Here is a 13,389-nt window from a genome sequence, read left to right as displayed (position 1 = left end):
AGCAAAGGAGAGGAGTGCTCTTTTCAAGGCAGCTTTTAGGGGAAAACAAGTTGAGGTGAGTTCAGTTTAATACCTCCTACTGGTGTGTCTGGAAAACGTTGAGCAGTGTAACCAGCAAGAAATCTTGAAGCTTAAAATTTGAAGGAGTTTCAGTGTGTGTTGGAGTGCAGTGAAAACTGGCTCTTCTGTTGTCTCTTACCCTTCCCACTATATTTGCACCTCAGAGTATGTGTTACTCTTCCTTGTAGTACAACTGCTCTGACAGGATTTAGCAGGACTTGTTCTTTATGGCCATCTCAGGTATCGTTGCTCTGGTGCTGTGGTGGTGTAATTCTCATAATGAAATGGCAGCTGTGGCTGAAATGCAAAGCTCAATAGAAGGAGAAGGGCAATTGTGGTAGTAGCGAATTATGAGGAGGCAGCAAATTAACTCCTTCCTTGGGCTCAGGGCTTGGAGTCCTTGCCTTGTGCCTTACCACGGAGTTTTCCAGTTGGTTTTCAGTGGGAGCAGCCTTTTTCTGAAGTTTTTTGAATTAATCTAGCAACCTGAGAGATTTGTAATCTGAGTGCCTGTATCTGAAGTGAAGAGGGAGGCTCTAGTGTTTCATGCTCTTCTCCACATAATGATAAATGCGTGAGCAGCCACTGGAAGAGAGGAGAAAGCTCAGGCTCTGGGATACTATTAGCTTAAATGTTGAGATGTGTTCTTGAGAACTAAGAATTATAAATTTGGCTTAGTGCCAAATAAGTTGTGGTCTGAAAGCAATGACTCCTGCCTTTAAAGTAGCACTAGAGGTGTTTTCTTATAATCAGAGGATGTGCATCATGGTCCAGTGATGCTGCTTCTTCCTAAAGACCTGAAGCCCCAGGGAGGCTGTAGGAGCTTCTGCCAGGGAGCCTAGGCTCTGCCACTTGTCTGTTCCTGTATCTCCTAAGGAACCTGATTGTCCTTGGACTTTAGGTAAGCTTAGTGATTCTGTTGACACAGTCCCAAGTTCCACTCAAGGTCTAGTGTTTTGTTAGATCCTGCAGGGCTACCTGTGGAGCTGCTCGGGTCCCGCTGTGGCTGAATTCTTGCTGTTAGCCCTCAGCACTGGCAGGAAAGAAATCACTGAAACATTTGAAAATACTTCGTGTAATAAAGTACCTAGTAACTGACAAGGGATAGCTGGATTTTATTTTTTTGGTTGTTTTTACTGTCTGACTTCTGAAAAAAAGAAATTAAACCCCCATTAAATAAAAACATAATGCAATTGGAAAATGAAAGAACCACTCTGTGTTGTTCTGTGATGTAACTCCATATTCTTTCTGTGTTCCACATGTGATAAAACAGCCTGGGAGAGGGTAGAGTGTCAATGTAATACCGTCCCAGGCTCCTTGCCTGGAGGTGTTCCGTGAGCAAACCCAAGGATGGGCTGTGATGAGGGGTGTGTCATGTGTTCTGGTTTGATGGGTGAGGGAGTGAGTGTGAGGCTGTGATTAAGGCTCTTGCGATGGGCCGTGAGAAAGTGAAAGGCTTGTCTGTGTTGCCGCTGGAAATAGAAAAGGACTTTTGTGATGTATGAATGACTCTGCTCCTGCATTTAACCGTTTTCAGGCTGTGATTAAATATTCTTGCAGCTAATGATTGATTTTTAATTTTTTAATACGGCATTGGTAAGACTGTTTTGTTAGTGTAATGACTGACGCATTTTGGAAGTAAATATGTGATTGAGCACAAGAGCTCATGTGTTTAAATTAGGTTAGTGTCTTGGGGCCCAAGAAAACCGGTAAAACTTCCTGTCAAGCGCAATGATGCCATTGAATCCTGGGGTTACCAAACAGAAATTTGAGATAGTCAGCTAACAACACTGCCTGCATCTGGAAACGTCTCAAGCTTCACCTAGATCTTTACTGACTTTAAGAAACTGAGTTCCAGCTAAGAAGCATGAATTGGTTTATTATCTGTCTGCTACTGACCTTTCTCTCTGTTTACTCACACTGCTAATGCTTTCTGTGCCTCACAGAAGGAATCACAGCTAACGCTCTCTTCCTGTGGAGCTTGTAAGGATTTACTTTGCGACTTGAAACCTCTCCCTTCAGCTGATAAGGAGCAAACTCTGTTAGAAGTGTAACTCTTCAAACTGAGACACAGCTCCCAGTTGGGCAAGGTAGAGGCTTGGAGTGCTCATTAGCAGTGGTGTGTCCCTGTTCCAATGGGGACAAGCCCAGTGTGAGCAAGGTTGGCACAGAGCAGGTGAAGGAACCTGGTGTTCTTATGCTGTTTACACAACTTGGTGCCAGTTGACCAACCAAATAAATAAACTTGCCTGCTGAATGTATCCAGAATGAGTCAGGCCATTTTACAAGAGGTCTGTTTTGGCTACAGAAATGTTGGTGTTTTCTTTTTGTGAAAGACATTGAAAAAGAGTGAGACTGACTTTCTTGTAATGTGTGTGGAAGTTCTGGCATTCGCTCCTTGGGTTTCCTTACCTCCTGTTTGCTTGTTACATTAGAGTGTATTACTTTTTTCCTGTACTTTCTGAACATAATTTATTTTTATTAGCTATACAGTCATCATACCATCTTCCAGCCTAAGGGAATTAGTCATACCCAGCTCCATTTTTCCTTTTGCATTTTCGAGGTGTCTTAAAAATTTTAAATTAGGGTGTGGCTCCCATGTGGGAGTACTTGAAGAGAGTGTTGTTCACTGACTTTCCTTTCAAAGTATCCAAAGTGAGGGGCTTTATTGTTTGTATTTTTTGTTTCTCTTAAAATGGAAGATGTGAAAGGGTCACAATGCATATCAAGAAATTTTGAGCTCTACATAGCTTCTTGATTTAGATCCCATTCCTTGCCACTTCGTGAGAAAAGGGTTTTGGTTAATTTTCTTACAGGTTACAAGTTTTCTTTTTATAGAACTGGTTTCTGTAGGCATGGTAAACAGGTTTTTGAGTTGCTGTGAAGGGGGATAGAAGGGATTAAAAATAAGAGGAGGACAATATAGAGAGCTCATAGATATGATTCTTCTGGAAACTGGGTTACAAGCATCAAGAGATGGACATTTCAGTGGCTGCAAAACGTAGTATGATGTTCCATTCCAGGGTCCTATGTGAGCTCGTGTTGATGGTTGAAGTCTTTTGTTCATTTCCTGGGAGTGGTGTTGATGGCCATAGTAATAAAGATTCAGAGCAGGAAAATGTCTTGAAGGCATAGGCAGGTTTGGGTGGTTTTGACCAATGGAGGGTAGTGTACAATTTATTAAGATATTCCACTGTGAACAGGAACAGCATAATGACAAGTAGAATTCACCTAATGGTTCTCAGAATGGCTTTTTATTTTTGCTCTTAAAATCTCTTTGCCAGCTGATGCTTTTGAGTCAGAGTGGTGAGCCTGGTGGAAAGAGGTGAGAGTTCTGAAAGACTCCTGCAAAGCTGCAGTCACCATGCAGTGAGGTTTGAGACTATTGAGGGATGAGGAAAGCATGATTTCTTAGTAGATGTAAGAGGCTTGTAACTGGTGCATAAAAGTCTGGGTGTCCCAAGCAGAAGTAACAGCCTGGGAAATGGTGCTGACTAAAGACCCTGGTTACCTTCTCTAATCGGAGAAATCTGTTTCTAACCTGTTGGGGAAATAGATCTCTTCAGCCAGTGAAAATGGATGCAGAGAAGCAAATCTTCAAATCCCTGGGGGAATTTGCAAGCTGCAGAAAATCCCAGGACTCTGCAGAGAATTGAGACATTTTTGTGGTCATTATTGATGTCTTGGTACTCCCATGGGGCAGCTCTGAAAACTCAGTTCCGGCTGCCAGGATCAATTTCTCTGCCATTCCCATGGATGCACTTTACACTGAGCTTCTCCTGCTCGGTTCAGAGGGGCTGCTCTGTAGGTAGTGCTGTCTGGTCATGGTTCGTGCTCAGGTCCCTGCTGATGCGGCCCATGGAGAAACCAGACACTTAGTAGTTGCCTTTGCAGTGTAAATGATCCTCTTTGTCTGTGCCTGACTCCTGCAGCTTGTAACAGGCAAGGGTGAAATTGCATCCACAGCAAAAAACAGTCACAGTTTCTCTCCTGCCCCTTTCTGTGTTATGCCAGGATTGTGCTGTTTTTCACTATTTGTTATGGTTTTTTTTTTTTCTTTTTCTATAAGGAGAATATTGAATGAGATGGAGCATTTTCCTTCTCCTTTCTTTCAAGGCAGCTTTTCCTCTGTTTCTGATCCACTCAGAAATCCCCAGTCCATGTCTCACTGTGATTGGTAGCAGTTACCAGATGGTGCTTCTGGTTCAGTGTAGCTTGTGTGCATCTTGGAGTGAAAACTATGGTGAGCTTGGCTGAAGTTATGCAAAAACTGCCCAGTTGTTATACTGCTGACAAATAGGCAAGGGTGAGTGCAGTTCACTCGCTTCTGTGTCAATTCTTACACCTTCGTGGTTGTTCTGTAGCACTCTGCAGAATGGCTCCATTGTCTTGCCTTGAACTTTCCCACAAGTCCTGTATCCACTGTGATCTGAGTGCTTTCAAACTTTGAGTTGCCTTTTGGGAAAGACCTCTGGAAAACTAGGCTATGATGAGGGTTTTCTTGGCTCTTGAAAGGGCAAGAGTGTCAGAGCAGTGCCATCCAAAAAAAACCAAAAAACCAGCTCTCACAAGCTGAGCTCAGTCCTGTAAAGCAAGGCTCTGAGAAAACTCTACATTTTGTAACCACTTCCCAGAATCTGTACTACTTATATCTCAGGTTTTGCAGTGTATCTAGACTGTTTTTTTAGTTATCAAAAGTTGTATAAAGAAAAGGTTTACCTTTGTAAATGTGTGATTGGGGGAAGAAAAATAAAACATTTCAGTAAGTATGGAAATGGATATTAGTGTAGTCTGATCCACAGTTAGTCTGCACTCAAATACTTCTCAAAGTGGCCAGCTGAGTGTTGGCTAGTTAATATGAGATGTTAAAAAGAAGTTGAAGTACCTGTTTGTATTCCAGTAATCAGGTGGCTTTCCAAGGTTTTCAGCGTGCACAGCTTGAAACCTTTTAAGGTTCCAAGAGTTTGTAGTGTATTTGGCCACATACTTTCTACAGACTTCAAGATTTTCTTAATTCTTTTCGGAATATTCTGGTTTGGAAGGGACTCATAATGATAATCGAGTCCAACTCTAAAGTGAGTAGCCCTTCTGTCACAGTGGATGGGAGGGTTTTTACTTTCTGCATATACAGATTTACACTCAATGAAGAGAATTTCAGTGTCTTCACCTCCAATTATCTTACCCCAGTGGGCCAAAGAATGTATTTGTGTAGAAAACACCCTTTGCCCCAAGGCCATTTGCAATCCCCATCAGCTCTTTGAGGTCACTGCTGCTGAGTTGGGATAGGGCCTTTCTGCCTGCAGGCCTTTCTGCCTGCAGAGCTGTAAACCAGTGGCAAGGTGCACTTCTCAGCTTGACATTTGGGGCAGATCACTGCAAGCTGGTAAAGTTTGTGGGGGAGGCTGCTTTGTTTAGTGTTTTGTGCTGTTATTTCTGAACGAGGGAATACAGTGTGTCTATAATGCTGAGAGCCAGTCCCCTTACACTGCTCTTGCTGTTGTGACAGCTACAAACCTGGTTGTTGAATTGTGTGGCACTTCTCCAGCTGAAAGTTGATTCTGGCCAGTGGGGTTTGGTTTTTTTCCACTTCCCAGTACTTGATTATATTAGAATTGGAAAGGAAACTGTTTTGTATGATCTTTTACTGGGGTAAAAACAGTAAGTAGATCTGCATCTCTGTTTCTGACTTTTTTTTAGTGTTTTGGGTTGGGTTTTTTTCTGTTCCAGACCTTACCACATCTTTCTTATCTTTTGATGATGCACATAGGATTTTATGGGTCATAGTGAAAGATTTGATTGATCATATTATGAAAAATCAACGAAAAAGCTGTCTGTTGTAAGCTGCCTACTATGTATGCTGTGACAGGTTTGACTGCTCACCATTGTGAATGAGAAGAAAATACCTTGGGGTGCCCAATTATAGAAGCAGTGAGAGGAAATTCAGAAGAGTAATTTTGGCTTCCTTCATTGCCTTTATGTTGGCCTCTGAGCGAGTGGCCGTTCCACTCCTTTCAGATTTCACAGCAGCAAGAGCACTAATGGCAACTCTGTGCAACCCTGACTTCTTGTGTCTATGAGATTGAATCAATGCTTTTCCTTCCACATTTAGTAAAACAATTTTACAGGCACACTGAGCAGCTATTCTTATCTATACCTGCTTTGAGGTGGACTAGATGAACTGGAAGATTTTATAGAAAGCCATCTCTCTCATTCATTCTCCCTCACCCGCCCTTTTTCTTTTTTTAATACACTGCTTGACAATGGAACAGTTCTCTAAAGGAGGTATTTTTAAAGCAAAGATGAGCAAAAGCCAAGTGTTTTAATAGGGCTTACCTCATAAGAGGTGGAAGTTTAAAGCAGGAAAAAAGAAAGTTAACATAAACAGGAAAAAAAGCAGTTGAGCTCTCCCACCTCAAGCATACAGAAATCCGGTGCTGTTACCATAGTATCTGAACACTTAAATTGCTGATGTGTTTATTGCTGTAACATTCCCATGTGGTTTGGAGCAAACCCTTTTGGAAGGCAGCTGTGACCTAGAAACTGAGTTTAGGGGCTTGGATACCTGAAGTAGGTTCTAAGCAGGGTTAGATGCTGAAATCCATGGCGGCAGTTTGTCTGTTCCCTGTTCAGTTGCAACTTACCCTTGGAGGTGGTGAACCTCCCTGACATCTATGACCAGCTAGATTTTGCTTTTGTATGCACCCAGGACTGCTCAGAATGGGAGTCCCATAGCACAGCTCATAGGAAAATGTGACCTGACCCCAAAGCAAAGAGTTCCTCTGCCTAAGTTGTGATCAAAGCAGGCTTATTGCTCGGGGGAACCAAGCTCCTGACAAGCATCACACCTCTGTTTTGGCTGCTTTTAAATTGTAGCTGGGAAAGGAGAAAGCCTACAGGGGAAGGTGCTTGCCTGTGAAGAGGAAGGCAGGGGTCAAGTGCTGTTCCTGAGCACTGTCTTTTAATGTGCTGTTTAATATTAACATCACATCCATAAGCAGAAATGAGAACAGGCAGCAGAGCTCTTCATACCCATACTACAGAGTCATGCTTCCCCTTAGGCATAGTTCTCTCCCTGTGGCCCAGCACATGCATTATTGTAATTTGGGTTGAGTGGCAGGAGGAATCCCCTTCCTCGAGGAGAGGCATGTCTTGTACTAATGCTCTCTCCCCTGCACTGAAAGCTTGAAACTCTTCTGGCAGTCATTGAAAAGCAGTGATCATGCTTCCTAACAGGAACCCAGCTGCATTTTGGAAGATGTTTGTGTCTGTGGTAGGCAAGAGATCCAGCCTCTCTAGCAAGAGGTTGTGCAATGTATAATCTCTCTTCTTAACTGTTGATTGTTCAGTGTTAACTGAACAAGCAAGACCTTTGTTCTTTTGCAAGAGTTGTTTGGGAATACTTTGCTAGCAGCAGAGCCTTCCATGGATCAAACAGTGTCTGCTCACTGCTTAGTCTGTGCTTTAGAAACAAGCAGGCAGGCATCACTTATGCAGATTTGTTTTTTATTAGCACAAGTATAACACATCACCCACCTAAAAGAGGGTACTGGCTTTCCTACGGTGACAATCCATGGCTTTCTCTGTAGGTAGATCTTCACAGTGTTATTTAACAGCCATGGGTAACTTGTGACTATCAACTGGCAGCAAGCTACTTAGGAAGAGGAAGAAAGTGGCTGCTAATATTTCTAGCCAAATCAAATGTCAGGTATACCTGACCATATGCATAGGGAAGAATAACTCCAGGCACCAGCACGGGCTGGGGCTGACCTGCTGGAAGCAGCTCTGTGGAGAAGGACCTGGAGGTTGTGGTGGACAATGAGCTGTGTCTGCGAGCCAGCAGTGCCCTTGTAGCCAAGAAGGCCAGTGGTATCCTGGATGCATTGCCAGCAGGTTGAGGGATGTGATGCTGCCCCTCTGCTCAGCCCTGGTGAGGCACATCTGGAGTGCTGTGTCCAGTTCTGGGCTCCTCAGCACTAGAGAGACATGGAGCTCCTGGTCCAGCAGAGGCCATAAGGGTGATGAGGGGACTGGAGAATCTCTTAGGAGGAAGGGCTGAGGGAGCTGGGCTTGTTCAGCCTCTGGAAGAGATGACTGAGAAAAAGTCATCAATGTCTCTTAAGTGTCTGAAGGGAGGGTGTCAGGTGGACAGAACCAGGCTCTGCTCAGTGGTTCGAAGCAATAGGACAGGAGGCAATGGGCAGAAACTGAGGCACAGGAAGTTCCACCTGAACATGAGGAAGAACTTTACTGTGCTGTGACCATGCGCTGGAGCAGGTTGTCCAGAGAGGGTGTGGAGTCTCCCTCACTGGAGATACTCAAGAACTGTCTGGATGCAATCCTGTACCATGTGCTCTAGGATGACCCTGCTTGAGCAGGGAGGTTGCACCAGATGAGCCACTGTGGTCTCTTCCAGCCTGACCCATCCTGTGATTCTGTGATATACATACTTAACTATGTATTTGGGTAGTTCCATAGTGCCCACCTGCAAATGCATGAAGAGACCACATAGGAATACTTGCTGGATTCATGGAAACTTGTTCTCTTCAGACTTTGTGCAGTTTCTTTCTTTCCCTCACACTTATAATGTGTTTTTCTGGGGGGAGTCAGAGAATGTGAAACTAAGCTGCTTGCCTGGCTTTCCCAAGGAAGCAGCTGCTGCTGTGCAGCAACAGAGAATGTGGTGGAGGAGGAGGCAGCACTGCTTTCTTCATGTAACAGGCACAGCTGCAGGAGATCTGAAACTTCGTGCCTACACTTGACCTGGTTTCCTTGTCAAAAGCACATCTGGTTTTCAATTTGATTTAAGTTGGAAACTATGCTCTGCTGGTGCTGGGGCTAGGAGTCCTGAGATGCAAATCCTTCTGTAAAATACCAGTGTGTTGCTGCTGGGAAAATTACCAAGAGAGCAGATCTAAATGTCATCTTGATAGTCCTATGAGAGAGGCTCACGTTTGTCTTGTCACCTTATGTGGCTGGGATTTGAGCCTGGCAATTTGAGTGCTCCAGGAACTGTCACATCTCCTGCTCCTTGTCCTGCTTTGGTTTGGCTGCTATCACCTGGCATCCCCTCACAGTGGCATTGTCTTAGTACAGGTGACTTTCCTCTGGGCTAGTATTTCTTGCCTTCGTGACCAGAGTGTCCTCTGCAAGGCACATGTGCTATGCCATGGACTTGGTCCCTGTCTTCCCTGGAGCAGCTCAGCTGAGGAGTTTCTGCAGCTCACCTAAGGATCCTGCAGGAGCTGGGTCAAGGTGGGAACAGGCTGCTCTTAGTTGCATCCTATGCCAGAGATATTGGAATTCTTTGGTGCAAATGTGCAATTGTTTTCATCTTAAGAGCTGGGAGAATAAATGCCTACAAATTGCAGCCCTCTGACAAAATGCTTGTTTGCTTCTGGTATGGAGAGTGTTAACAGCAGAGACAAGCAGAGGGGAGATTTGACAGGGTTACTGATTATAAGACTGTATAAATTCATAAAAAGAGGCAAGCCTGAGGTTTTCAAATTCTGCCGTATATGTTCCCTTCCAGTATCCTGCCTTAGAAGGGCTGTGTGGATGCTGCAAAGGTTCAAATACAGACCAAATATTCAGAGTCTGGGTGTTTTCAATGAGGGCCTGAACTGAAGGGCTGTCATGCAAAACAAATGTACTGGGGTGGCAGTGAAGGAGGGAACAGCTAATAGATGTTTTCCCTTTGCTTGACATCTGTCACCTTCCCCCATGCCAACCCTTCCTCTGTTTATAGCAAACCATTTGCTCCCACTAATTAGAACTGGATTGCTGCCATCTGACCAGCTTTGTGCCTGTACAAATGTCAACAGAGCCAGGACTACACAGGTGGGGAGAAGGGCCAGTCAGAGGAGATTTGTTGCATCCGTTTGGGAAGGGATAAATGGGGGGAAAATGCCACCCCCCCGTTTCCAAATCAGGCACACTGGCCTACAACAATAATTGAAATGCAGATTGGGAGCCCCAGGATGCCACTTTCCCCAGCCCTTTTCATAGCAGACTGCACTTTAAGCCATCCCCTCCAGTTAAATCTCTTTACCAAAGTGGTCTGTATGAAGGCTTACATACAAGAAGATAATGGTGCTGTCATTTTTACAAATAATCGCAACAGGAGCAGAAAAATAAGAGGAAGATGATTACGCCTGAAAATCCAATGAGGTTCCAGTTGCTAATGCAGTGGAAACTAAAAGGAAGCTGAACCACACTCCCAAACTGTTCCTGCCACGCTGGCTTTTCTGCTGTGATTTAGGATGTACAGCTGCGTTGCCATGACATTAGGAGGAAATGTACCTACCCTGGGATGGTTTTCCTTGTGTGAAATACTATGAAGACAAAGTATTTAATGTGGTAGTTGAAGCAAATCTTGAGTGGGAGAAATGGGTTAAGCTAGACTGGCTTGGCTTGGTTGTAAAAGAAAAATCCTTGCAAACCCTCCTGTGGCTGCCTCCAGCAGTGATGCTCTGCTTCTGCTATGACCACGAAACAAGAGGATGGCACTGGTTTTAACACTGAGGATTTAACCCCATCTGAAAAGGAAGTAGAACAGCAGGCTTCCCTCTCTCCTTCATATAATGGTGGGAAGTACTTCTTTGTGATGTGGGATGGAGGGGGGTGATGGGATGTGCCTGTGTGTACCACGGAGTACTTCAAGCCTTTTACATCCTGGAAGATGATGATCTGAGTCTGCTCAGGCATGGAGGACCTGAATGCCAAGGCTGTGAGCACTCTGAACACCTGAACTAATGGCAAAATGGTCTGGGAGAGAGAGAATGGTGCCTTGTTCTCACAAACTTGTAAGGAAGGAGGCCTTTTGAAGTCAAGAGTGAAGAGATTTCTAACTAGAAAAGCTTTGGAGATGTTTTTACACCATGTTGTAGGAAGTATGTCATTCCCTTCTCCATGGCCTGCTACTTGGAGATCCCTCCTTTGTGTTCCTCTGCATGGACTGGGGCCCCTGGCCCCCACTCTGCTGCAGTGACAGTGGTGTTTGCTGGGGACTTAAGTGCCTCATGTTGCAACATCCCAGTCAAGTATGCAGCTTCCAGCTTCAGTGTTCTCCGATCAGAAAGGACAGCAGTGGATCTTTAATAGACCTATTCTTCTTTCTCACATTCTTACCCTCAGTGCAAGGCTTTTCTTCCTTCTAAAAATGAGCATTTTTTGTTTCTTTAAATCACCAGCACTTTCTGTGCTAATGGCAGGTACTCCCTTTGCTGGTTAGAGGTGAGGCAAGTAAAACATAGAGCTGACCTATCTCCCAAGTTCTACAAGAATCTCTTAGCACAATATTTTCCCTAATTAAACTAACTTAGGGAATCATTTACAGGTCAAAGTAAATGGATTCACTTAATGTGTAAACATAGTTGGAAAGCAGAGTGTCTCAGAGAGTGATGCACAGAGAGCAGTCATTGTGGCTCATGGGTTGCTGGGGGTGGAACTCTCAGTCCTCTGAAACAAAACGTGATTTCTGAGCACCTCAAAATGATTAGTTGTGTCTGCATTAGGTAAACAGAGTGTAACAGGAACTTGACAGATGCATCTTTTTCAGGAAGAAGAAATGTTACTGTGTCAGTTAAATAGCAGAGTACTAATTTGCGGTTGAGATGATATGTGCCAGTTTTAATATCAGCGCTGCTGGACTACCAGCAAGCTTTTGCTGGTCTGGGGTGACACTTGTCACACAAGTGGAGAAATAACAGTGAGCTCTGCTTGGGAGGGCTGTGCTCTTGGGAACAGCCTTTGGGCAGGAGAATGTGCATTTCTGTAGGATCTGTTTTGCAAACCGCAGGATTCGTATTTAAATCCAAGGTCTCGTTCCCCTGCTTGCAGCTTTACTTGACTGAAAAGATTTGAGCTTTTCTTAAGTATTTCCTATTTGAAAGTGTGTGCATATGGAGAAACCACCATTACCCACCACTTAATCCCTGCCTTCTGTAAGGTGCTTTGCTTCTTACAGAGAAATCTGTTGTTTTTGCTTTCCTCCTTTTTGTGTTGGACACTTCTCCATATCTCTGAGCATCATCACCAATTGCTCTTAGTTTTTGCTTGGGGTTTGTTCACCCTGGTTTGGCTTTTCAGTCATTCCCATAAAAAAGCTGTGGTGTTCTCTCTGTGAGATGTCAAAAGGCAGGAAATGACAGAACAGATAGGGAAGTGAAGAGGAAAGGTGAGGCAGAAGCTACTTGGATGCTCAGCTGGGCATTCCCAGTTGTAACTGTATGGGGGTTACATCCAGTGGTTTGGATAGTGACAGTGAGTGGTGCCTTGTCACAGCTCCCCAAGGTACAGGAGCAAACTGCCCATGCCTTGGGAAGAATCTGTGTCCCTCGGAGAAGCAGCGTGAGCAGGTCTGGTTTGACCTCTTCGTGGTGTTGGCTGTTAGCAGCACCTCTGGAATGAGATCTCCCAAAGTGCACTGATGAAATTACACTGAAAGGCAGCTGATGGGAATGTTCATTAATGACAGGACTCTTTTCTGAGGAAGGCTAAAGGGGTTAAAGCCAGTGCATCCATCTGTTCAGCTGTCTGATGCAGGAAAGTGCACCTGTGCACAGAAAAGAGCAACACTTGACTGCTGCAGTGTGCTAGCAGCTTCAAGGCATTCTCATCTGGGAATACACTGAGCCAAGGGGGAACATTACAGATTGCCGAGTTTTAAATCACAGCATTCCCAAGACACTGAGTGATCTGAATGTGCATAGCAGGGGATCTTTCCCAAAGGTGTGGGGTATTGATGGATGGGGCAGCCAGTGCCAACAAGCTTGGGTTCTTAAAAAAGAAAGATTGAGAATTCTTGCAATTGTCACACAAACATTTTGCAGCTGTGGAGAGAGCAATTTCTGTCTCTTCCCACAGAATAGGCTATTTCACTATTCAGTCCTGATATCCCTTGAAGTTAAACAAAGGGACCAGGAGAACAAGCTTTTGTCTGATGCCTTCAAGAATGTATGTCCTGGTATTGATTAAGATACTTTCTCACTGGTTGTGCTTTTCTCTAGCTTGTGAGTGATTTAGATTATACCTGAGGTTTTAGGCTTTTATAATTTTGGGGTTTTTCTTGGTCACAGAATAATTTAGGCTGGAAAAGACACTTAAGGTCATTAAGCCCAATTGCAAACCTACACTGCCAAGTCCACCACTAAACCATGTCCTCAGGTGCCACAGGTACAGGTCTGAATACTGCCGGGGACTCAACCACTTCCCTGGACAGCCTTTTCCAATGCTTACAATTGGTGATTAAATTTTTCCTAACTTCCTAACTTCCAATCTAACCCTCCCCTGGTATAATACTATTTGTTGGAGCGTCCCACCATTTGGGAG

The sequence above is a fragment of the Lichenostomus cassidix genome, chromosome 4 (assembly GCF_008360975.1).
Source record: "Lichenostomus cassidix isolate B80296 chromosome 4, HeHo_3.0, whole genome shotgun sequence".
NCBI lineage: Eukaryota > Metazoa > Chordata > Aves > Passeriformes > Meliphagidae > Lichenostomus > Lichenostomus cassidix.
This window is presented reverse-complemented; position numbering follows the sequence as displayed.